The 26307-nt window shown below is 38.7% G+C and overlaps 2 protein-coding genes across 7 annotated transcripts in view; one reads left to right on the top strand and one right to left on the bottom strand.

The window, feature by feature from the left end:
• The window catches only part of CBR4 (carbonyl reductase 4), a 207510-nt gene extending 190151 nt beyond the window's left edge, over window positions 1-17359 (top strand). The window contains exon 7 of the transcript XR_013363011.1: window positions 16650-17359. The gene's annotated coding sequence lies outside the window, so the exon portion shown is untranslated. The remainder of the gene's footprint in view (window positions 1-16649) is intronic.
• PALLD (palladin, cytoskeletal associated protein) overlaps window positions 1-26307 on the bottom strand; it is a 408251-nt gene that overhangs the window by 128079 nt on the left and 253865 nt on the right. The gene's annotated exons all lie outside the window — the stretch shown is intronic.

Here is a 26307-nt window from a genome sequence, read left to right as displayed (position 1 = left end):
AGTCTGGTCCAGTTTGCTTGTTGTTAACTATATTTCTGATGAAGATGGAGGCAAAAAGATACATGGGTAATAAAATCAGTTAATCCCCAAGCATCTTTACCTGGTTTCTGAAGTCAGGAAGAGACACACAGCATTTAGCTCTAACGGATGCTGGGGTAGTTTCTGTTTGTTTGGTTTTGTTTTGTTTTAGTCAAAACAATGACAGGAAGAGTGGGCCTTCCCACTGTTCATAAACAATAATGCAAAGTTGTCAATTGATGAACTAAAATCACATATTTTTCAATCTAGTACTGGAACGACTACGTTTTTACTTGAATTTCTTTTGGGCTGGCCTCATTCTTGGCCTCTGGGAACTCTAGTTGCAGGACTGAACTGTCTGTCTTGCTCCCCATTTCTGAATCTCTCTCCTAGGAACTCCCCTAGTTACCACTGCTCCTCTGACCGTGTGATTCTAATAGTCCTTGGAAGTTCCGATTCTGACAAGCAGCCCAGTGGCTGAGTCTCTCCTGCCTGCTGACAGCTTTCTCTAATGTTGACAGCCTGCTCAACCCCCTCAAACCTCCAAACAGCATCTGCTCCCAGACTTCCTGTCATCATGTCACCACGGTGCGCTGTGATGAGACACCTGGCCTCTGCCTTTGGCCCCACATCATACTGTGGTTGCCCTGATTACGGCACCAGCTGTGCTAAGTACCTGCTACTGATGTGCCCAGCACATGGCAGGGCTTGCCACCCAGCTGCTCTCCATCAACCCTACCCCTCTGCAATCAACTGGGTTACACCCAGTGTTGACTGGAGGCTGGATGAGACCAAGGGAAGGAAGGTAGTTCCAAACCTTCATATGTCTTCTTAAATACCACACTGTTCAACAATCACAAACCTGCTGCATATATAGCCAGAATCCAATACTTTTCCTAATTTTTATTCCACACTGGATTTATTAAAGGCCACCCTAAGGACAAACTTACCACTCAGAAATTATATCCAACAATTCTCTCATCACAAAAGCTAGAAACAAGGTAATAAGTATGTGTGGCTCTTTTTTTTCTGGGTAAATATCACTATGTTGGCATCTTTAAGCATTTTTTAAAAGATTTTATTTATTTGAAAGAGCGAGTGCATGTGCAAAGGGAGAGGGAGAAGCAGACTCCCCACTGGGGATCAAGCCCCAATATGGAGCCACAGGACCCTGAGACCATGACCTGAGCCGAAGGCAGACACTTAACCAACTTGAGCCAGCCAGGCGACCCTTTGTTGGCATCTTTAAAATGTTCATTTTGAATGTTTTCATATACAGACTCTTGTCTATGGCTCTGTTTAAAACAATATACACATATATGTATACAGTACATTATACATATAATCTTTGGCATTAGCCTGTGGACGATTCTCACAGCAAACCACTGGGTTGATTCATGGCCAATCCTTGCTTAAGAACTGGCTACAGGGGCAGCTGGGGTAGCTCAGCGGTCTAGCTCCGCCTTCAGCCCAGGGCGTGATACTGGAGACCAGGATCGAGTCCCACATTGGGCTCCCTGCATGGAGCCTGCTTCTCCCTCTGCCTGTGTCTCTGCCTCTCTGTCTGTCTGTCTCTCTCTCTCTCATGAATAAATAAATAAAATCTTAAAAAAAAACAAAAACTGGCTACAGAAAGGAAAAGGATGAGGTAGGGTAAGAGAGAATACTGTACAATTTTGTGGGAAAGGAAAAATCCCAGAGCAATAAAACAGGATATCTATGAGTAATATAAACCTTAACAAGAAAGAGCAAGTATTTGTCTAGTTTCTAATAGTCCTTAAAGGTACATAAGGAATAGGAAAATTGGATTAAGATCTTCAGAGAATGAAACTACTAGTCAGGCCTGCAGCTCTTCATTGACAACCTGGTGGACCAGGGGAGACGATCAGTATGAGAAAGTTCTGCTATGACAGATCAACTAGCAAAACCATATCAAGAATTTACAGTATATTAGAAATGACGAAAAGGAAACATAGCAAAATAAAGAATTACAGAAGAAATGTGAAGACACAGTGATAAAGGTATTAAAGAGAAAACAAATCTACTCAGTCAAGTCATTACACACAGAATATTAGGGGGACTTACTGGAATCGAGTTTTTGGTGAAGAATATTGCGGTGGCCCTGTTAAGTGGGTAGGAACTAGAAAAACTGACAGAGTTGCAAGAGTTTTCCTGTGTGGTGCATTAAAATCCAAACAAAACACAAAATCTAATAATGTGTGTTCACAGCTATCACAGAAACTGTAAGTTAGATGAAATCAAGTGTGTGTATGAGATACTCAAACTGAGTTTATACCTGTAAACTTTAAAACCAGACCATATTCCACTATGAAAACAAAGATTTTCTTCCCAACATTGGATTTATTAAAGGCCAATAGAAGAGTTCAAAATTAACAGTTTCTGAAGAAAAATTAGTGATTTCAGATCTGTAATGAAATATATAAAAAGTGAAAAGACAAAAAGGCTATTGGATTCTTTTATTTCCATGTAGTAAGAAAAGCAGTGATGCTCTTTCAACTCAAAAGGTAATTTGGGGTAAAGGCTACACTGCAATAAACATATGGCTACTATGGAACAACCAAAATGTAACCAATAGTCAGCAGGTAATTTTGGAAAAGGTGATATATTCTGACACCTGGTGCTTAATTCTTTTAGATCAATGAAAACTTCATATAATCCTTTCTTTTATGCTGAATCATATCACAATCTCACAAGCATCAAAAATACTAAATATTTAAAAATTCAGTATCAATGTATTTTTCGCAAATGTTAAGAGCCAGTCTGTTTGAGATCAAACGCTAGCTCTTCCCTCTATTAGTTAGGTGACCTTCAATTGTTCCATCTCTCTGGATGCCACTTTCTTATCTGTAAAATGGCATCTTTCTTATAATGAGTGAGGACAAATGAACTTATATTTTTGAAATATTTAGAGCAGTGGTTAGTATATAATCAGTACTATGTGAAGGTTTATTAGGTAAACACTTATTGAGTATCTACTGACCTAAAAGGATTCAACAGCAGCTCAACCATAGTTAAAAGCCACACAAACAAAGATAACAAGTTTAACTGTCTACTATATTTGAGTTCCCATAAATGTGCCGTGCACGTGCAATATAGTGAATATAAGGTATTTTGTCTATCTTAAACCATAAGCATATGAACTTTTTGGATCACTTCTTTAGAGATTGGGATGTTCTTTATGAGACAGCTTGGTGATGCATGTCTGCTAAAATGTGTCCAGCCTCTCACTGTCTTCCAATGCTAAGATTCTGTGAGTTAGAAACAAAAAGATCCTACTAATCATTCTTTTAAAAAGCAGAGACCCGAGCATTTATACACTTCTCCAGAGGAAAAAAAATACAAAAGACTTAAGAGGAAGGAAGAGTTCCCTTGACTTTGGCTTTCCTACTCATTTCCTTTTACTTATTCATCCCTTACTGTGTCCTCCCCTCAAACACATGAAGTTCATCCATTAGGGAGAAAAATGGATACAAAATGATAGTTTCAGGTTGAGGTAAATCTAGTACTCCCTCTGGGTTTGTTGGGGCTAATTTAGAAAATAATCTGAGATTATTATGAGCTGTTGGCAGAGGTATCTTCTTTTCCTCAAGCCAGCTGGCTCCCTGACTGATGGAGCAGAACTGCTGATTCAAAGGACAGGAAAGGGCCCTAGTAGTGAGTTCAAATTAGACAGTATTGAATGAACAAGGTGGTGAAAGTCCCTGAAAGTGCAAAGAGCCACTGTGTATACTAACCTAAGGCCTGAATGTGTGTGATGAGGCATCATTTTCCAAGGAAATAAATTATTGCTAAACTTGGGTGGGAGGGAGTATTTTCTGATCATATCAAGAGGAGAAAAGAAAAGCATGTTCTGGGATTAACAATCTCATCTGTGAACTGAGGGGAGTAGCCTTGAAGGTCTCCATAGTCCTTGCTCCCACTGATACTCTGAATCTATGCATAAAACTATTGGAACTCACTGAGTTTGTCTCCTCCTCATACAGATACCTTGTTATCACTTACCACCTCCTACTTAAGTCTACAAACCTTGAGTCTAGTTCCCCTATAGCCAGAGCCTAAGTCATATTGAAATACACTGATGTTTGTGATATGCTAAAGAAGAAGACCAGAGGACCTCCCTCTAGTCCAAGGTAGTATGTGTACATTTTTCCAAAGCTCTATCTCCCCATCACATTTATTTTGGGACAGTACTCTATTTCCGTCCACAGCAGCAGGAAGCCTTGTGTCAAGGCTGATCTATACGGCAATAAATGGGATAGCACAGTATTTACAGTGCTACCCCAAACACATGGAGCAATAGTTACAGCTTCTCCTCAATATCCATCTTCTGTCAGCCACACTGAGACTTACTCAATAGGCTTAGTCTTATGTTAATTTTACTTAGGAAGATTGAAAAGACCCTTGGCCTGTCTCCTTTTCTTCTACTATTTTCTTGGTGAAACTCAGACTCTTTATGTGAGATAGAATGCTATGTGGGTGGAAGGGTTCTCCTCCTTGATTTTCAATAGTCCTCAATCAAAAGCACATAAATATTTAAAGTGGAAGAAAAAACTGTTACTTATGGCCAGTAAGTAACCTCTAGCTGGCTTAGCTAGTGTTCAGTGCACAGTGACTAAATCTAACAAGCCATGTATGGGGCCCCAAATTATCAGTAAATGGGAATATTTAAAACATAAAGAAACCAAAAAATTTTAGCAAATCAAATCCAATCATATATATAAAGGATAATACATCATGATGAAGTGGGGTGGTTCAACATTTGAAAAATCAATGTAATTCATCGTGTTTTAGAAAACTATATGATTCCTCTCAGTAGAGGTGGAGAAAGTATTTTACAAAATCCAACATCCTGATAAAAATTCTTAAACTAGGAGGGGGAAATTTCCTCAACTTGATAAAGGATGTCTATGAAAAACCACAGCTGATATCATACTTGACAGTGAAAGGTTGAAGAACAAGGCAAAAATGTCCATTCTTACCACTTCTTATACAAAATTTTATTAAAAGCTCTGCCGCTGCAACATGGCAAGAAAAAATAACAATAGGCATCTAGTTTGTAAGGAGAAGTAAAACTGTCTTTAAAAAAAAACAAAAACAAAACACTAGAGTTCATGTAGAAAATCTTACAAAATTTACAAACAAGCTACTAGAATAAGTTTAGCAAGGTTGAAGCTTATAGGATCAACATACAAAAGTCAATTTTATTTCTATACATCAAGAATTATCAGAAATTGAAATTTTAAAATAACTTATAATAAAATCATAAACCACTTAGGAATAAATCTAACAAAAGATACACACAACCTATCCACTGAAAACTATAAACGTAACTCAGAGAAATTAAAGAAGACCTAGTAAATGGACAGATATACTTTGCTCATCAGAAGACTCATATTTTTCGAAGATATTGATTCTCCAAAATTGATCTATTAATTCAACACAATCTCAATTCAAATCCCAGCAGGCTTTTTGATAGAAATTGACAAGCTGATTCTAAAATCCATATAGAAATGCAAAGAACCTACAATAGCCAAAACTGTGAAACAATAAAAGTAAAGGACTAATATGATCTGATTTTAAGATGTACTATAAAGCTACATAGTCAAAACAGTGTAGTACTGGCATAAAGGAAGACAGAGTAATAGAACCAAATAAAGAGTTGAGAAAGAGATCTATTAGTATGCAGACAACCAATTTTTGACAAAGTTACAAAGGCAATTTAGTGGAAAAAGGATTATCTTTTTAACAAATGGTACTGAAACACCTAGATATCCAAATGCAAAAAAGAAGAAGAAACTCAGTCTATACTTCACACTATAATAATTAATTCAAAATAGATCATAAGGGAGTGCCTGGCTGACTCAGTTGGTAGAGCATGTGACTCTTTTTTTTTTTTTTTTGAGAGAAAGAGAGCATGTACATGTGCATGAGTGGGGGGAGAGACAGAAAGAGAGGGAGAAGTAGACTCCCCACTGAGCAGAGTGACAAGGGGCTCAATCCCAGGATCCTGAGATTATAACCTGAGCTGAAAGCAGACTCTTAATCTACTGAGTCACCCAGGTGACCCAGAGCATGCAACTCTAGATCTCAGGGTCATGGATTTGAACCCCATGTTGGACAGAGAGCTTACTTAATAAAAAAATAATAATAATAAAATCATTTTAAAAATCAAAATAGACCATAGATCTGAACCCATAACATAATACCATAATATGCATGCCTAGAAGAAAACAAGAGAAAAATCTCTGTGAGCTTGAACTAGGCAAGAATTCCATACATATAATATCAAAAGTATGATCCATTAAAGCTGATAGATTTGACTTCGTGAAAATTAAAAACTTCAGCTGTTGCTGTTCAGAGAATGAAAAGGCAATCCACAGATAGGGGGAAAATGTTTGTAAGCATATATCTGATAAAGGACTTGTATCTAGAATATATAAATAATAAACCCAGTAATAAGAAAATAATAAGGAAACAATCCAATTAAAAAATAGGCAAAAGATTTTAACAGCATTCACTAGGAAGATATGCTGATGGCAAATAAGAAAAGATGGTCTAATCATTAGTCATTAGGGAAATGCAAATTAAACTCTCAAAGAATACCACAACACTCCTATTAAAATAGTTAAAATTAAGAAAAATTGGAGATACCAAATACTGGCTAGGATGTAGAAGTACTGGAACTCTCATACACTGGTGGTAGGAAAGTAAAATGAAATACCACTTTGGAAAGCAATTTGGTAGTTTCTTTAAAAGTTAAACATTCATCTAGCTCATTATCTAGTAGTTCCATTTTTTAGTTTTTTATTTAAGAGAAAAGTATAAATTCATCCAAAGAACTGTACACAAGCAGCTTTGTAATGATACAAAATTAGAAATAATTTAAATATTGATTGAATGCATAAATTGTGATATATATCACATGTATAGATATGTCATACATATCCATATAATACATCTATGGATATGTGTGTCATATATGTGTGTGTGTATATATATATATAATAGAATCCTATTCATCAACAAAAAGAAACTATTACTCATGAAACATAACATGGATATGTTTTTAATAATGCAGAAAGAAGCCAGGCCAAAAAAAAGTACATACTGTATGATTTCATTTACATAAATCTCTAGAAAATGCAAATAAATGCATAGTCACAGGAAGCAGATCAGTGGTTGTCTCAAAGGAGTAGCAGGAAGTGGCAGGGGAGGGGGGTCACAGGGGTAGCAAAAAACTTCTGAGAATGATGGACATATTTGTTATCATGGTTGTATGGACATGTAGACATATGTCAAAACTTATCAAATTTTATCCATTAATTATGTGTACTGTCAATTAAATTTTTTAAATGTTAAAAATTACATGAAATGAAAAAAATCGACTGGAATGTGAATACTGTAGGTCAGACTAGAGCAATAACTTTGTGGAGTGGTGGGGAATGGGGAGGTTCACATGGAAGGGGATTCTTGGGTAAATGGCAAAGCTCTATTTCTTGACCTGGACAGTGATACCAGGGTGCTTGCTTTATAGACATTATATATGAATTTATTACATACACACAACTTGCATAATAAACTATTTTTAAAAATAATTACTAAGCCATATATTTGTTTTGTGTGCTATATATTCTGTATGCTTTATTTTACAATAAAAAATTTTTTTAACCCTAAGAAAAAGGTTAAGGAAATAGCGGTTTGAGAGGAAGAGACACATAAAATATGACTCAGCTGATGATAGGCACACTTCCAACTTTTATTCCCAGGACTATACAATACTGAGGAAAAGGAAATTGAAATGATACGTGGCTAAATTGAAAATGAAGTTAAATAGACTTGTTAAATGGCTAGAGCATTTAACGAACACTTCCTAAATGTTAGAGGGGAAGCCAAGTAAATGCTATCTGAAGTTGGGTGTGTACCTGTGACCTTTCAGACCTGAGTGGGAGAACAGGCAGGGAGGTGGGCACGGAGTCAGGGTGGGGCTCAGCAGATGCCACGGAAGCTAAGGAACAGACATTAGTAAGAAAGAAAGGCAAGGGGCAAGAGATCAGCAGGTCTTAGCATATTCTAGATGAAATTCATCATGGGGTAGCATATGACCACAGTTCATAGTGCCGGCTCTAGAGTTAGACTGCTTGGGTCCCTATCTTCATTCTACCACTGAGACCAGTAACTTGTCTGCTGTCTGTCATACTTTCCTCATTTGTAAATGACAAGTATGTGAAATGTTGTCAAATTTAAATGAGATAACGTCTGTACAGCACTTAGAAATAATGTCTGACGTGCAGTAAGCGTGTTACCTATTGTTACAACTGAATTTTTTTTTGAATTTTTAAACTTATAAATGTCAAATCTTAGTAATTAAGTAAAGGAACATGATTTTAAAAAGACCTTATTGGGGATCCCTGGGTGGCGCAGTGGTTTGGCGCCTGCCTTTGGCCCAGGGCACGATCCTGGGTCCAGGATCGAATCCCACGTCAGGCTCCCAGTGCATGGAGCCTGCTTCTCCCTCTGTCTGTGTCTCTGCCTCTCTCTCTCTCTCTAACTATCATAAATAAATAAATAATTTTAAAAAAAAAAAAGACCTTATTGCATTCAGGCTATTTCTAGGGCTTGCCATGATAAAAACCCACAAGAAGCTCCTGCCAGGAAATCCATTTAAAGTATGTCTCATTTGGGGCTTCCTCTGACACTAGGCCTTTGAGAGATGATAGTCAGGCTGAGGTGTTCAAATCACATATGGCTTTATAAACCGCTAGTCCCTTCAAGGCAATATTTCCGGTACTTGGATCCTAAACATACTAATTTCACTTGTTACTGACATTCCCAAGTAATACTCTTAGACTCTAAATTCTTAGGAGAACGTGAGCCATGCCAGCATGGAGCCCTCAGAGACAGGATGCCTCATTTTGAAACAATGACTGTTAAGGAATAATGTAAGCTCATCACATGTGTGGCCAGTGATAGACTCCATACTTCAGTGCACCCTCCAACTAAGGAATCTCACCTGCCATTCCACCTTCCCTCTTTCTCTCCCCTTCCCTCCTTTATTTTTCTCTTCTTTTTTGTGGGGTATGATACCTTTGTCTTGTATTAGTTTTTTTATTCATTTATTCATTCATTCAGCATATTTACTGAGCACCTTCTGGTGCTAAGCCCTGGAAATACAAAGATGAATGGGATGCACATTTCCTGCTTTTAAGAAGCCAGCCACCATTGGGGTGTCAAGCCTATTTATACAATGAGGACACACAGGCTGCAGAGAATACAGTTTGAACTATGTGCATGCATCATACACAGAATATAGGAATTTTCTATTTATGTACTTGAAAGTTAAAAAGTTGAAATTTAAAAGCTTCTGTAGATAAGATCAAGTCCCAGCCCCCAAACTCTTTGAGTGTGGTCCTTTTGGTCTTGGGCATCATCTATCTACTACTGTTTGTGTTCTGAGGATGTTTCATAATTATCAGCTCCATTTTGCAAAGTGAGAGACTTGAAAAGACATGTAAGAAGACATGTACAATAAAGATGAAAATAACAGCAGAAAAAAAAAAAAAGAAAATAACAGCAGAAATAAAAAAGAAAATTGAAAGAGAGAGAAAACAGTGAGTTTCATTTGCGGGGGAGCACTTCGGCACTAACCTGGCAGTGCTACATGGTCTTAGGGGCCTAGACTCTGAAGAGCCACAGCCTGTGTTCAAATCCCAGCTCTGTTACTTGCTAACTCTATAACCTTAAGAATAGTATTACTCTGTGTCTCCATTTCCTTATCTGTAAAATGGGTATAAAAGTCCCATGGGCCTGACGCATAGGCTTCTGTAAGTGCTGAATGCTAGGCAATACTATTATTAGTAATACAGTTCAGAAGAAGAGATCCTATATGTCAATCAACCACAAACTGGCAGAGTATGCCTGTGTCAATATTTTTGCTATCAGAATGGTTTATAAATGGGAAATATACTTTTATTTATAAAAATATACATTGCCTCCACCCTGCCTGCCCCTCAACAAATCCTAAATACCACTTTTCAGAGGATTACTCTTGATTAGCAAGTGACAATGGCATGCCACCTCCCCTGGCTTCCAGGACATGCAGAGTAGATACCAGAGATCAGGTGACAAATGAAACTTCAAAGTATCCAAGGACATGCTTCAGGATAGATGCCACTGAACCTATAACCAAGGACAATTAGCAGAGGGATGGAGGGTAGCCCTGATGGAACCAGATGGTAAAGAATCCCAGTTGAGAGTCTTTGTTGGGGGTAGGTGATGGCTGAGAACAAGTGTGCCCTCAGAAACTATCTCACTATATAGAACTGGACTGCAATCTATTGACTCGCAGGAGGCCAATAGTGGGCCTGGTGATCTTTGGAGAATGAAGTGGTATTTTGTTGTGTATAAACATATGGGTGCTTTCCTTTTAACTTGTTCTGGGAACAGACTCTATTGAGTACCAATTAGGTAAGTAGGACCACACAATGGCAAGATATTTGAAGCTAGCTTCTGAATGCCTCTTCCAGACTCTGGGCAAATATAAATTTTTGAAGTTCAGGTAAGAGATTCTATGTGTCTTCATGCTCTAATTCTGCCTATAAAATATGTCATAATATTAAATGTGTCATGCTTTGAATATATAGGCTTAACTATCTCTGTGGGAGAAGACACTCAGAAAATTTTCTATTTATTGTATTTTACAAACTTTTGTCTAGAGATTCATGCCAAAGGGATATGCAAATCATATATTTGAAATAAAATGTGAATTTCTGAAGTACAAATCCTGTGACCTTTGGAGGAATACCTATTTGTACTATTGGTTTCAGAGATTGTTTTGAATCTTAGGTGCTTGTTAATTGGTTCCTAACACTCTGCTAGATATGAGTTTATAAAAAAATGGGGCTCCTGTAGAACTTTGGAGATGTTCATCTAAAGTCATGGAGAGTCACCTGAACAGTAGAAAGATCAGAGGAGGCATAAAAGTACAGAAAAGACTCTATGCTCCATGAAAACCAGAGATACTTTCTTCTTACAGGCCAAGCTGAACACTTGGTCTTAAGTGGATGAGCTCTGGGGATCCACACAGCACATCAATCGTGGCCCATTTCTGTAAGGACTTGCCAAGTCAGTAGGCAGTGATGGAAAGCTGCCAGGTTATGCAGCTCAATGATTATTGACTGGGAACCCCCTATACTCAGCCATCAGAGCTGAGGAGTGCTCACAGGAAGGACAGGGCAAGGCCCCCACCTGAAGGGATACACACTTCTCTGTTCTGACCAGCAATCAAATCTGTTTGAAATCACACCGAATCCTTGAACTTAACTTGTAGGTAATCCAAGTCTGAATATTGCCAGAAAGGGCCTAACTTTAAACAAGCGGTCTAGCAGTCTCTGCTATTAGTGATAGAAAGGAGCCACTGTGACCGGTTGGCCAATATATTAATGTCTCCCTCCCCACCAGAGTCAACCTTGACCTTCTTTTAGAACCCCTCCTCCCTGACCCCCACCCTCTCCCACAGAGATAGTGCCTTTTAACTTCAAATAAAGCAAGAGTAGATTTTGGATGCCTGCCTGTGCTTTGTATGGATGTTGCTGAAAGCTTTGCACATAGAAGGAAGTTTGTGCAGGGCCTCATTTGGGAGAGATGAAATATTTTAATAGCAGTGTTTATGTTCTCAGTCTGTAGATAACCAAAAACCAGCAAAGATTTTACATCAGGCTTTGAAATGAAAAATATCACCCACTCAATGGAAACACAAATTTCATCCCTTGTGCCCTCTGGCCCTCTCAACGCGATTAGTGTTCCTCTAGATTTTCCTGCTCTCCTTGAGCTTTCTGAGTCACCACAGAAGGAGACCCAACTCAATGTCTGGCCAAGTATTGCAGGTCTCACATTCTCAAGAAAAGCAGACTTGAAAGGTTTCCTCTCAGAGTTCCCTAGGCTCCTCAGACAGTCTGGAGCAGAAACTGTCTTGGGACCCATGATAGAGTAGAGACCAGAATTGTAGCAGGCAGGGAGAGTTCAAAAGGGCAACGCCAGCCCACAGTTAAATTCTAGGCAGCAGCTTTGAGACCAGTCGGCCCTGCCTCTCACAGACGGAGGGAGTGTTCCCAGACCCCACACTCAATCTTCACCACACAAGTTTTGCTCTTTGAGGGATTCAAGCCTGTGATTCCCAATCATTTTTCCTCTCCCTAAAGATGGGAACTTATACAGACAAAGCAAATTCTTTAATGTCACTGTGAGGACAGTTTTAACGAATGTCTCTGGATTCATGCTTGTGGGCAGACGTGTGCACACGCACACTCTTCTAAGATTAAGTGTGCTTGAAAATCTGATTTATATAAGCAAAGAGAACAGTTCATTTTTAATAATTGACTGGGTTAAAATAGATGTTCCTCACTGGAAAAGTCACCAATGCACACTCAAACAAAACACATACCATTCAAATTAGCTGCCTTGGCTGAACTTATTTTTATATCACTTTAGTCTGTGCTCTCCAAAAATAAATTGAGTCTATGTTACACATTCCTAATGAGAACAATTTTAACAAACAGACTGTATGCATGTGAATCATGAACATATAAGAGTATAAACGTTTGTAAGAAGCAAATTTTTGAAAGCAATTGCCTTGAATCTATTACATGGGACATAGCTTTCTCTTTCCTCTAATTTTAAACTTGACCTTTATTCCAACATCTAATCTGCCATGTCTCAGAGCAAAGTGTCCCAGGGAGAGGGTAATTAACGTGAACATCAAAAGAGCAGCTGTCACAGGCAGAGGAGCTCTCTTAGCTCTTCCTCTTTTGCAATAGTTTTCAGACACTACAGTGTGGGCAACTTACATGTGGCTCCCAGGGCAGGACATGATCTCAGTCAGGGATGTCCAACTGTACATTCATGTGTTGTGAAAAAGTTGTGTCAAAGATCAACAGAGATAATACACATGAGGGAAGAGTAAGTTCTCATGGAATGGGGATGGGAGAGGAAATCAGGAGAACTTCATGGAAGAGGTAATATTTGAGCTGTGTCTTAAAGGATATGTAGGCATCTTCCAAAAGGACAAATGGGGGGGTGGGGAGGGGAGAGATTCTAGGAGATTACAGTGCATATGAAAGTCTGAACCATGGTGGGGATGGGTAACAGTTGGGCAGTGGCTGGAGACATGGCTAGAAAGGCTGCAGGAGGGTAAAAACCATCTTTAGGTTGAGGTCTTCTGCTCATTGAACACAGGAATATTGAGAAGCAGAATGACATGACAAAATCAGAGAAAAGGAGCGGTATAAACATCAGCATGTAAGAAAAGCCATAAATGATGCTATTTTTGTAAAAAAATTACACATATTAACATAAGAAAATTTAACAATGCTATCTGAGTTTTGCAATTTTAGAGGCGCTATTTCTCAATTTTTTAACATTGCTAGGAGTATATATTGCTTATACAATATAAAGGGGGAAATCATTAAATGTGCACGTACAGAAAGGAGAGAAGAATTGGCGAAGAGGAGTTCCTATGGAAAGAACCCAGTGGCTTTCTTTAGCTGACCACACACACAGGCTGTGCTAAGGAGTGGCTCTGGTGGCTCAAACACCTGTGTTAAATACAAACTTAACTAAAAGCAGCACAGGGTCTAGATTAAGGACACAGATGAGATGGTTGTTAATAGTCCTACTACTTCCTGTGTTTATTAGAACAGTTCTGAAATGTTACATCCAGTTCTGAGGACCACAATTTAAAGAGCTGAAATTGAGTTCGTCCGGAAGAGGACTGTCAGAATGAGAAGGATGTCTGAAAGCCAAGTTATAAAGAAAGATTTATGGTATCTTAAGATGTTTATACTGAAGAAGAGATAACTTATGGGGGTCACTGTGGCCATCTTCAAATACTTGATGAGCTGCCATGTTAATTAGAGATAAAACATCCTCCAGAGTTCTCAAAGCCAGAACTAATACCAATAGCTAGGAGTTACAGGGAGGCCAGTCTTGGCCGGACACAGAAAAAACAATTTTCGATCACAGAGTTATGGCTAGAAGTGACAGAGATCTATCTAACAGCTTCAGAGTTGACAACAGTGACTCATTTTGAGGCACAATGACTTATCACTAAGACCTTTCAGCTGGTCAGTGGGAGAACAAGGGCCAGACTGATTCTCATGCTGCCAACTCCAATATTCTCCCCACACCACACCACACCCCACCATCATGCCACCTCCTAGCCACAGTAGATGCCCAGCAATGGTTTGGCTTTCCCAGGAAATGGGTTCCCAGTCTCTAGATGTATCTGAGCCCAGGCTGGATGACAACCTGTTTAAGGGGGCTCCTAGGGAATGCTTGTGATAGGCAGGATGTTGGAATGGATAACCTCTAACACTGCTCTGTAGTTTAAGATGTTATAATTTCAATTTGGAGAAATAAACTGAAGATTAGGATTGTGTTCAAATGGGCTCTAATAATCAGAAAAGAGAAGTCTAGGCACTTTGGAAGAGTGGCTGGAAAACAAAGGTCGAAGAAACTTCTTTTATAGTTTACCAGTTTCTTAGCAGGGCCCATCATGGTTATTATTACTCTCATTACATTGGTACATCACTCCCACAGCCCACATTTGGCAGGAGCCAGGGGAGTGAGGAGAAAACGATCTTTCTGCTTTGGTCCCTACCCTGCCAACTAGAAAGTGTGATATCCCTACAAAAAGGGATTGAGTCCATATGGGTGTGCCCTGAGGAATGGCACAATGCCACCTGGAAACCGTCACAGAACACACTAGAAAAACACTCAAAGCATTTTCATTCATTTTGACCTATGCCAAGAAAAGACTCACCCTCTTCTGCTCCCCACCTCCACCCACCACACTTAAAACAAATCCACATACCCATTAGTAACTCAGCCATTTATTTGGCTCACAATCATAGGAAAAGGGCTGAATTGCTTACCTCACTAGTTGCATATCCAGATCCTGAATCTATACTTAAAAGAATGTTCAGTACAGGATTTCCCTCATTACCAGTGAACTGTAGACGACAAATTCATTAATTAAAAGCTATTTTCTGGCTCCTGGTATGTCTGTACTTTGGGAAAGAGATTAAGATCTGTGGAGCACAGTACATTGGCCTACAAAACCGGAACCCGCTTCTGTAGTGTAAACTGGCTCCAAAAGTTATGTCCATAAGCATGTGACTAAATTAATCTAAGACAAAATCATTAAATAGATTGCAATATCATCTTTGCTGAGTTCACTGTGTGCCCCGGAGTAACTATTCTTCCTTGCATTACCTTGAGCCCCTTTCGAAGAAGACCTACCATACAATCCCTTTCCCTACAAAGATGTAGCCATTCCTAATCTCACATGGTCAAGGCCATGCCCTATGCCTCCCATGATGGCTACTAGTTACTGAAATCAACGTTCTCCTCCATCTTCATCATCATCACCACCACCACCATCACTGCTTCTATTTATTGAATACCCTCTAGTTGTCAAATACTGTGCTATGTATTTTACATACATAATCTCATTAATTCACTACCTTTTTTTTTTTTTTTTTTTTTTTTACCCTCATCTTTCAAATCCTTGAAATGACTCACCCAAGTCAAAACTATCAAGTGTTGGAGGTGGGATTCAAACAAGCTTTTGCTGACTCCCAAGTCTGTTAACCCACACACACACTAGAGGACTTGAGAGAAGCTTGCCAAGCACGATGAATGGTCTTCTCCAACTGCCACTGGAAATCATATATTGAACATTGTATAACCCTTTTCCAATGAGGGAAAAGTGAGGCTTGAGGCAAAAATGAGGCTTGATAAGGAAGTAAACTTGGAGCCTGCTCTGACCAGGAGGAAAGCAGGGGGAAGACATGACCGAAGGTGGTGTTTAATAATGAAGGACGGGAGAGATGTGGGGACCCCAGAAGCAGGTTAGAGAGAAAGGGGAACTTGTTTAGAAATGGTATGGTTTGACTCAGGCCACATGAGATGGTCTAAGAAGCCTGGAAGGAGTCTTTTTGCCTGATACACGGAGGTCAGTTAGGGTTTGAGGTAACATTCTGAGGGGAATTTTTTGATCCAGGAAAAAAAAAGTACAAAACGTTCCTAAGGGCCAAAGTATAGAAAGAGGTTTCTAGCCTACAGATGATATATTTATAAAATATATTTTATAAGAAATACCATGTATACTATAGAAATAAATTACCTATAGGAAAATGACATAGAAAAAATTGGTCCTATTATAAATCATGTTGTTCTGGTCAAGCAGCAAGAATTAGTCACTCACTCCTCTATTAATTTATTCACAAGTATTTATTGAATCCTATCGTACTATTTACAAAGTGCTCTATCTATAAGAAGGTATGCAGCAAATGTATTCCTTAAATGGAAAATGTGCAGTATCTGCTTCCTTCCCCCAGTGGGACTGTGGTCACCTGAGGATCTCAGAGAGTATCAGAGATGTGAATCTGATGAGGAGCTCTGAGGCTCTGCAGCTAGCCTTCAGGGAAAGGGGAAAGGCAAAGAGTTTTGAGAGCCTGACTGTGCCCTGGCCTGAAGGAACCTGAGTTGAGTTGACTTCTCTTTGGTTCTGCATTTCTGTAACTGGTGCTGACCTAAAAATTTTTTTTGCGCAGGCTATAATGACTCCCTCTGCCAGCAATCATCCTACTCTGAGTAGTCCTCTGTGAAGAACATGGCCTGTCCCAACTCCTACTGATGTGGTACCAGTAGAGCTCCCCACCAGGGAAACAAGTTCTTCAGTTCATTCACTAGTATTTTTTCTGTAAGCATGTGATTGTTGAAAGAAAAAAAAAAAAGTCTGTCATCTACTGCACATATATTCAAATATTTTATATGTAGTGAAGCTTAAGAGAGCCCCCATCTCCTATGTGTGACCTGTGGCTATGTGATGGCCGTGACCCTGAGGCTCCTCATACGTGGAAAGGAAAGAATGTGTCCAATTTGTAAGGTTCTTGTGAGAATTTGATTGATGAAGGATACCACTTAATAGTATTTGGCACACATAGCAGGAATCCACAGTGTCTGGAGATTGGGTCTAAATTCCCTGGAAAGACAATGAAATAATTTTATATATTAAAACAATGTAGCTATGGATTTCAAGCTCCGAGATGAAAAATCTATCAAAATCTTTGTGTGAAGTATGGCATTTTTATGTGTTTTAAATTCAATCATGTTTAAATGTTCAATATTAGTGATTATTATATTAAGAAGCAATTTTAAATAATCAGAATTTGTAAGTAAATTTGTAAATGTATTTGAGCCTTATCTCACAGTGTTTGCAATTATTATAAAATAAAAATTTTACTGAATCCTTAAAATAGAATTGTCTATTTCTTTCTCTCTCTCTCTCTCCTCCTTCTCTCTCTCCTTCTCTCTAAACCAAAATCATGGGGAAATAAGATTTTTAGAGAATGGATTAAGAGAACATGACAAAGTAATAAAGCCTAAACATGGTTCATTAGGAAGGAATGACTAGAATTCTAATCCTTTGCAGGTTCAGCATGATGAGAGAAACAAAAAGAATACCATATTCCTCTCTTGACACCAGGGCAGAATATTTCCTTAGGCTATGTACTAGCTATCTGACAAAGAAAGGTGCCACGTATAATACTATAATTCATGTAAATCAAGTGGATATGATTTTAACTGGAGAGAAAGAATCTCAAAGTTTTAAGTGAGGATAAAGCAAAGACTCCAGTGTCCCTACAGAGAAGCACAGGAACCCGGGGGACTTGCTGGTAAAACTTCCAGTTGGAGAAATGCTATTGCTTGAAAGCCAAAGACAAAGTCTTTGGAAAACATTGTGGGAAAAACATATTCCATGGAAATGTGTGTCCTAAAACTTTTCCATATGAAAAATTAAAAAGTATTCCTTCCTACCCAGCAGTGATCTAATGTATAAACAGCTTAAGAATGAGAGGAAAGAACTACTGAGAGATTTTAGGTTTAGGTTCAAGCTTAACTTTCATGAACCCTCAGACTTCTAGTTTGTTCTTTGATTGAAAGAATGTCTGAAAACTAAAAATGCATCAGATATTATGCTAGAGATAACATGGTACGTTTCCCCCTCTTTGGTAACTTCTATCACCCTATTGAGGTTGAATCACACACACTTCTCAAGAAAGGCAGAATTCAGTGGATGACAAAATGATTGTTCAGCTCTGACTTTTGAGACTTTGAAAGTTGTTAAGAAAAACATCAGGCATGAGAGTGTTCTGGATTTCAGGTTCAATAACCAAGGCACCTGAGGAGAAAACAGAAGTCTTACCTTGATGTCTCATAGCTAGGCAATGAATATCCACACTCAGTCTTGGGACACCGAGGACTGAGAACTTTTCAATATGCTCATGAGTGAGGCAGATGTTAGATGAGTGAGATGCTCATGAGTGAGGCAGATGTTAGACCTGGTATAGGGGGGTGATAAAAATCCCTCTTGGGCAGGGGGAATATTTTTCTGAACAAATTTGGAGGGGATCAGACTAAGGTTAATTTGCTGTGTCCCTTTCCATATACTCAGTACCCCCTGCTTCTCTAGATCTCATGTGAGTATGGAGGAAGAGCATGAAAGAGAGATAAAAATCTCTGAATTTGAGGGGAAATCCAAAATCAGAAAGGTCCCATATTGCAATCTGGTACTTGGAAGTAGGTCACCCAGCCTCAAGCCAAAAGGAATTAGTCATAGTAGAGTAGCAAAAGGGATGGGTGTGTTTAGGCTCCCACCTGCTTCCCCAGTGCCCAGAGCCAGAGCACAGCATGAGGGAAAGTCAGAAGTTTCCAGATGCTCCAGTGGGTGTGAGATGAGAAGGCCAAAGATCCTAAAGATCCTGGAGTCAATATGAGGAGGGCAAAGGATGTGCAGAGTTTGAGGCTAGAAGGCAGAGTAGGTTTTCAACAGGGACAGGGAATACTCAGAGGGCAAACACAGAGGGCAATGCCATCTCAGTGAAGGCCAGGTCAGACCAGAAAGATCTTCCCCTGCAGCTACAATACTGCATGGCTCTCCTCTTGTCACAGGTTCCTCCTGCCTCAGAAAAGAGGACAGGATGGATGAGTGGAGCCCTTTGAGACTGAGTAGTTACCCGAGAGACATCAAGTTAACCTGGAAAAGCCTACTTTGAAACAGGAATACTTGAATAGGTAAGTTCTAGTCTAACTCCCTTTTCATCAAGTAGAGCAAGTTGAGTTCATATGTTATAAATAAAGGTGCTTTTCTACCAACAAATGGTTGTAGATTTTAAAAACCTACTAGATATGATTATTTAGTGGGCTGCTGAACTGGAGAATCGGAGAAAGGATAAGATTGGTGGAGTCAGTATAACCAGCACACGTTGTTTTTTAGATTTTTAACCTAAGAAATACATTTGCACGGGCCTAACCCATTGATCTGCAGTCTAGCTTTTATTTTTTGGTGAGAGAAACTAGGGATTTAAACTATGCACAAGTGGGGTATGTGGGAGGAAAAAAAAACATTTTAAAACCTTTTAAATTTACTGTTCGTGGTTACAAGTTTCCTTAGGAGACATAATATTTTTTTTCTCTCGTCTAAAAAAATAATTTGGACCAACCTCAAAAAAGCTGGGTTTAATGTTTCTCAGACTGTTTCCAAGCAGACTGAAATACCAACAAATTCATATCCACAGGGAGAGGTTTATGGTTCACCAAGTTTGCATGATTCATGCTGAAGAGCTTAAACGCCTAAGATGCATGATGTGCCTTCTGAATGCAATGTATGGAACACATACCACAGCCCAGGATTTCTTACAGACTGCCTGACTCAGGAGGGTCACCACTGAGGAAGTGGAGTCACTTTGGAAAGGGAGGCAAGAGCAAGAGAATGGGCTATATTTCACATTCACTTTTGATCTGCATGAGAAAAGCATTCTGGTGGCAGCTTCAGAAATTTGAGTTAGACCAATCTCAGGACCAACAATATCAGATGCTTATTCACATCCTCTCCAAAGCAACAGTTCTTGAGGCTGAAAATGAGTTACAAATCTTTTTTTTTTTTTCCTAATAAGGTAAAGTCAGGAAAAAGTCATCAGGATAAAATCTGTCAGAGTTAGAGAATTTAACATATGTGAAAAGGCATTTTAAATGGGCCATATGGTTGCATAAATAATTTTGTGAAAATTATTTCACAAGGTGGTACGATATTATCAGTTACTATTGCTATTATTTTCACTTCCAGTCATCAGCAGCTCCAACAGGCCAGAGATCACTGGTCACATATCCACATGCTGTGGTCCATCTGGCCATGGGGGGTTGTGGAGACTTTAGGTCTAATTACTAATACATGGCTGTGCTCTGAGACTAACTTCTTTTTATCAGAAAATGCCACAATACTTACTTGAATCACAGAAATGGCTGTAAAATAAAGCAATGGATGTAAGTTGTTCTGGATATACAATATTCAAATCATTTTTTTTCTTTTTGCTTAGGGAGAGAGCACACTGGAGGCACAGAGGGAGCAGGAGAGAAAGAATCCCAAGCAGGTGGTGGGATCTCTCAGATTTTTGGCTCTAGTTCCATTTCTCTGTTACTTTTATTTTCAAGTGCCTACTTCACGTTTCCACGTGGAAATGTATAATCAATCATACTCCAAACTTAACATGGCCAAAACAGAACTCTTGATTCACTCCACCTTCCAAACTGTTCCTCCTTTACCATCATCATATCCATAAATATCACCTTTCACCCTGTTCTTAGATCCAAATGCTGGGGTCATTCTTGATTATTTTCTTTCCCTTCCATACCAAATACTATCCACCAGAAAATCCTACTGCCTATCTCCTGAACCCTCCCTCATCACTTCAATGCCCTCCACTGACTACCATCACCCTCGCAGGCCAGCATCATTATTTGCCTCAACTACAATAATCAAGTGATATTGCTTTTTTCCTTGCTATGTCCAGCCTAATTCTCCATGCAGCTGCCAGCAAGAGATCTTAAAAATTAAATTAGATCACATAACTTCCTTAAAATTTTCCTGTAGCTTCCCATCATACTTTGAATAAACACCCAACTCCTTACCCGGGCCTGCTAATTTCCTGTTCGTTTTTCTAATTTCATCTTCCACCTCTATCAGACCTCCTTCCTGACATGCTTTACTCACTCTGACGGCCCTTCCAACATCTCTCTTATTTAAGCTCCCAATCATCAAGCTCCTTTACACTCCAGGGCTTTTAAACTTGATCTTTCTCTGCTGTTAATATTCTTCCCTGAGATCCTTGCATAAATAATTGAAATAAATCCCCCCGTGTCATTCTCTCTATATCCCTCTCCTCTGCCTTTTCTTCCCTTAGTACTTGTCAATACTCAAAATTATATTGTTTAGCCATTATTTTTATTGTCTCTCAAAGTAAAATCTAAGCTTCATTAGGGCAGAGGCTTTATCTGTCTTGTTCCTTGTTCTACTCTCCCTGCCCAGAATATTGCTTAGCACGGTCGAGCAATGAGTCATGCACATTAGGTCCTCACCAAGTATCTGTACAGCGTACGTAAAAGAAAGGATGAATGACTGAGCCAGACATTGTTTAGGATGATGGAAGTGAGTCAGTGAGGTAGGTATAACACATTTTACTCTGAGATACTCCATGATACTTTGGTCGAATCCTGATTTTTGATTCTGTTTAAAATAATACAACTGTTCTTCTTCAGACTGTTCTCATATAAAAATCATCACCATGTAATAAGCTTAAGAAGCACAAGAACGGAAAATAATAGTCAGCATAATTTAACAGTATTTGGAAAGCAATATTTGGAAAACCACAATTATGATCTTATCTCAGATTTGTTCTGGAAGACATTAATAGTAATTTTACTTCGGAGCACAGAGGAATCTGCATTCAGATCAACTCATTTGAATAAACATAAATGCAATCATTACTTAGGCACATGGAATAAGCAATATGACAAAAGGAAGTATACTAAGCAGTGTACTCATAATAATCTTAATGAAGTAAGGATGACCACAACTTTAAAAACACAGAAGAGATCAGCATTGATAACTTGCCAAAAAAAAAGTTAGTAGTAGAGAGGCTTCTCAGATACAAATGAGCTATAATTTCTTTATAAGGTTTATATACATTTCAGGTTCTCCTAACCATCAAAGAAGAAAAACATGGATGCAGTCTTCTTAAATTTACACAAAGACCATTATTATAGGCTCCAAACATTCAAGGGAGATAAAATTCTTGTCAAACAAAAAAAGCTTTGGGCTTTTTAGTCCTTATGATTCTGAATTTTTCTTTTTTTTTTTAAGTATTTTTATTACTGCTTATTTGTGTGTGCATAACATATAATATGTTTTGTTGTATAACATTTCCCCAAAACGCACTGGCTTAAAACAACAGTTAACATTTATTATCTCACTGTTTCCATGGGGCAGGAATTTGGCAGTATTCTAGCTTGTTGATTCTGGCTCAGTTTCTCTCACAGGTTGTAGTCATGCTGGCCAGGGGACACTTCTAAGGTGGAGACACTTCTAAGGTGGTTCACTCCCCTGGCTGGCAAATTGGTGCTGGTTGTGGGTAGGAGGCCCCAGTCTCTATCCATGTGGGCCCCTCCAACCGGGCTGGTGAGTATTCTTACAAAATGGAGGCTCAAACTAAAATGTAAGCTTCATTAGGGCAAGGCTTTATCTGTCTTGTTCCCTGTTCTACCCTCCGTGGAGGTAGGCATGGAGGTATGAAGGAGGAGGCCATGATGCCTTTTATAAGCCTGGCATGGAAGTGATGCATTGTCACCTCCACTACACACTATCGGTCACACAGACCCAGTCTGAATCAGTATGAGAGGAGATGACAGAAAAATAAGAAAGCAGCAGGCAAAATTGATAGGGTCCATCTTGAATGCCGGCTATAACAGAGTTCTTATGAGCTCATTCCTCTCAAATCCCTTCCAGTTGAAAAGTAAGGGATACAGGAACAGAGAGAGAGCTTTCTCTGGTTGTAGACAGGGGTAGGGGGGCGGGGACAAGGAGAAGGTTAGTAGTAGAAATGTTGAGGTATCTGAATTTGGGACCCAAATGGCCTTCCAAATGCTAAATGAATTAACTATATGCATACTCCTTACTTTCTCCTTCCACTTAAAATGACATGATAAATAAAGGATTAAGTTACTAATATTAAGAGAAGAAGTAGGAAGAATCTATCTAACATTAGCTGCTTTTTAGTAGTCAAGTGGTTGCTAACTAATAAAAATATTCTTAATTTCAACTGAGATTTTTCAAAACTCTCTTGCTTGTTCACTTTTCCCATCATTACATAAATGCACTATTAATATATCAGAGGGTTTTTATCCTCACAACAAAGTTTTGGTCACAAGTCCCTGCCACCTCTTCCTCCTTCTCCACTTCCTTCTCTTCTCACTCTCTAAATTATTCTGTAATTATTTACACTGGAAGTCTTCAAAGATTTTATATACTGGAAGCAATAACAGACAATATACAATGGGAATTTAAGTAAGTTTTTCAGTCATTAAAAAGTAATTCTGTGTTATGGAGGCCACCAGTAGATATAAATGGCAATATATACATATATTTATAATAGGCATAATTTATATATATAAAATAAATATGTATAATGTTTTTATTTTTTTAAGATTTTATTTATTTATTCATGAGAGAGAGAGTGAGAGGCAGAGACACAGGCAGAGGGAGAAGCAGGCTCCATGTTGGGAGCCCAACGTGGGACTCGATCCCAGGTCTCCAGGATCACACTCTGGGCTGAAGGCGGTGCTAAACCGCTGAGCTACCCGGGCTGCCCTATATAATGTTTTTATATATGTAAAATTTTATATATATACATATATATATATCTCCTACATCATATCCTATGCTGATGCTAATATATTCATTGAATAGTTAGCAGGGATCATTTACAAGTTCTAAATAGCTGTCATGTGAAAACAAAAAAAAAGAGGGGGGGAGTGCTGGTGAGTGCATTCTCACCTACCCTACAAGCACACAACTGCAGAACAGACTTTTAAAAGGTACAAATTCAGAGTCATTTTAGTACCCGCACCCTCACATTATACACTTTGCCCAAGAAAACAATTCCTCCATTCTAAGGAAAAGCACATTGACCTTTGCCTTTTCATTGAGAAAGTTACAGTAACTGATTAGATTACTGCAAAGAATGAAAATAACTTCAGCATGATCCTCAAGCAAAGGACTGTTAAGTCTGAGCCTGACCTTGTGAATTCCTATGTTTGGCAAGGGTGCTGGGTAAGACAGTGGGACTTCGTGTTTAACAGAGCATTGATCTGTCGAACATTCCAGCTCTGACTCACTGGAAGCGGCTGCTAATGTTCTGTGTAATCCTCAGAACACCATTTAGGAAAAAGTGCTTATTTCATCTCCCTCAGTTCTGTGAACAGGACCAGCTTTCCCATGCTACTGACTGAAACAGAGTTCCTATGGCCTGTCACTCCACCTACTCTTTTCTCTATCATTCTAACCACTAAAATCACCATCAAAGATGGAGAATATTTATAAATAACTGTAGGAATGATACAATGTTTATTTAGTCTGTTGGCCAGAAAGTCACTATCCTCTGAAATGAACACGATACATGTGCATGCCATCCTTCCAGAGCTGAGCAGAAATTCTAGAGTCCTTGCGCTTGCGTGAACTGTGCTGGTATTGTCAAGAAATTTTAATGCCTCCAACTTGATATTAATAATGGCTTGATATTTATTAAGTAATGACTATATTAAGGAAAGTGATGTTTAGAGACATTAAGTACCATACCCAAGGCCACATACAGTCATTAAAGGGAGAAGCCAGAAATGGAGCTCTGGGGTTTCTGACTCCAAAGTTATTACATATTATTATACTGTACCCCTAATGAGGTAATTTACACTGAATAAATTTTAGTAAGTCAAAACATCTAAAATTAATTATTTGCTTTTCTAATTCAACAAACCTTAATATGAACATACATTTATCAGGCCAGAATAAGGTGAGACTCAAATCTGATTTTACTTGGACCTATGATTTCCTGATAAAGCAAAACGTAATGAACAAATCTGAGGGCAAAGAGTCAATGTTCCTGAGCACATGTGGTAGTAAAAAGTTTACAGTTGGAAAGGTTTCATTCAACCATCCTTCTCTCTCTTGCACACACCATCCTTAGCATTTCCCCAAAAGTAACCAGTTTCTTGGGACTGTTTAGATCACAAGCAGATGCTACTTATGCTACTTGAGGAGCTCCAAAGACGTAAAATATGACCTCATTAATGTAACATCTATTTGGTCAATTTCCCTTAAGTCCATTTACTGAGTGAGGCTTCAATGACACAGAAAACAGAGATAAATCACCTACCCAAATAACTATTCCAGTCCACCAAATAAGGACAATAAAATAGTGGGAATTAAAATGAAAAAGAGTTCCATGTAGAAGCATCAGGAAAGGCTTTGTGAGGAGATATTTGAGCAGGGCTCTGAAGAACAACCAGGAGATGAGTATAGGAGAACAGGGGGAAGAGTGTTCAATGTTAAAGCCAGTTAAATACAATGATTTTTTTTTTAACCACGTTAAATTTTTCTTGTAAGAAAATCTATCTTTGACCTCAATCTGTTAAAACTGTAGTGAGTTATGACACTACTTTCTCTCAAAAAAGATACACTTCTTAAAATGTGCTTTATTTTAAATAAAAAGTACACTAAAAGTGCTCAATTTTGTAAAAAAAAAAATTATAATTTCTACAGGTGGCGAATATAGCCTAGAGTCAGCCACAAGTCACATACCCCTACCTTTGAGTGTAGGCAGAACCTGTAACTTGTTTCTACTCAACACTTGACCTACAGAATCCATGAGAGAATAAATATGTGTTGTTTTAAGCAAACTGTCATACTGAGAAATGCTTTTGAGGATATCTACATGGCAGAAATTTCAGGCAGCCTCCACCCAATGGTAAGAAATTAAGGTCCTCAGCCCTACTTCTGAAAAGAAATGAACTCTGGCAACAACCTGAAAGAGTTTGGAAACAAATTCTTCCCTAGGTGAACCTTCAGATGAGAATGCAGCCCAGCTGCCACCTTGATTATAGCCTTGTGAGACCCTAGGCAGATGACCCAGTTGACCTATCCTTGGTCACTTGACCTAAAGAATCCACAACATAATAAATACTAAGCTTGTGGTAATTTATTACACAGCAATAGAAAACTAATAAACTGCAGACATCCACAAGAGAAATGTTTTTGAAGGATTTGATGCATTCACTTCAGTCTTACTTAGAACTGTCTTCTAAATCATGCTTGTTTGAATG

The sequence above is a fragment of the Canis aureus genome, chromosome 24 (genome assembly GCF_053574225.1).
Source record: "Canis aureus isolate CA01 chromosome 24, VMU_Caureus_v.1.0, whole genome shotgun sequence".
Taxonomy (NCBI): Eukaryota; Metazoa; Chordata; class Mammalia; order Carnivora; family Canidae; genus Canis; species Canis aureus.
Note: the sequence above shows the minus strand (reverse complement) of the source record. Positions and strands in the feature narration are given on the sequence as shown.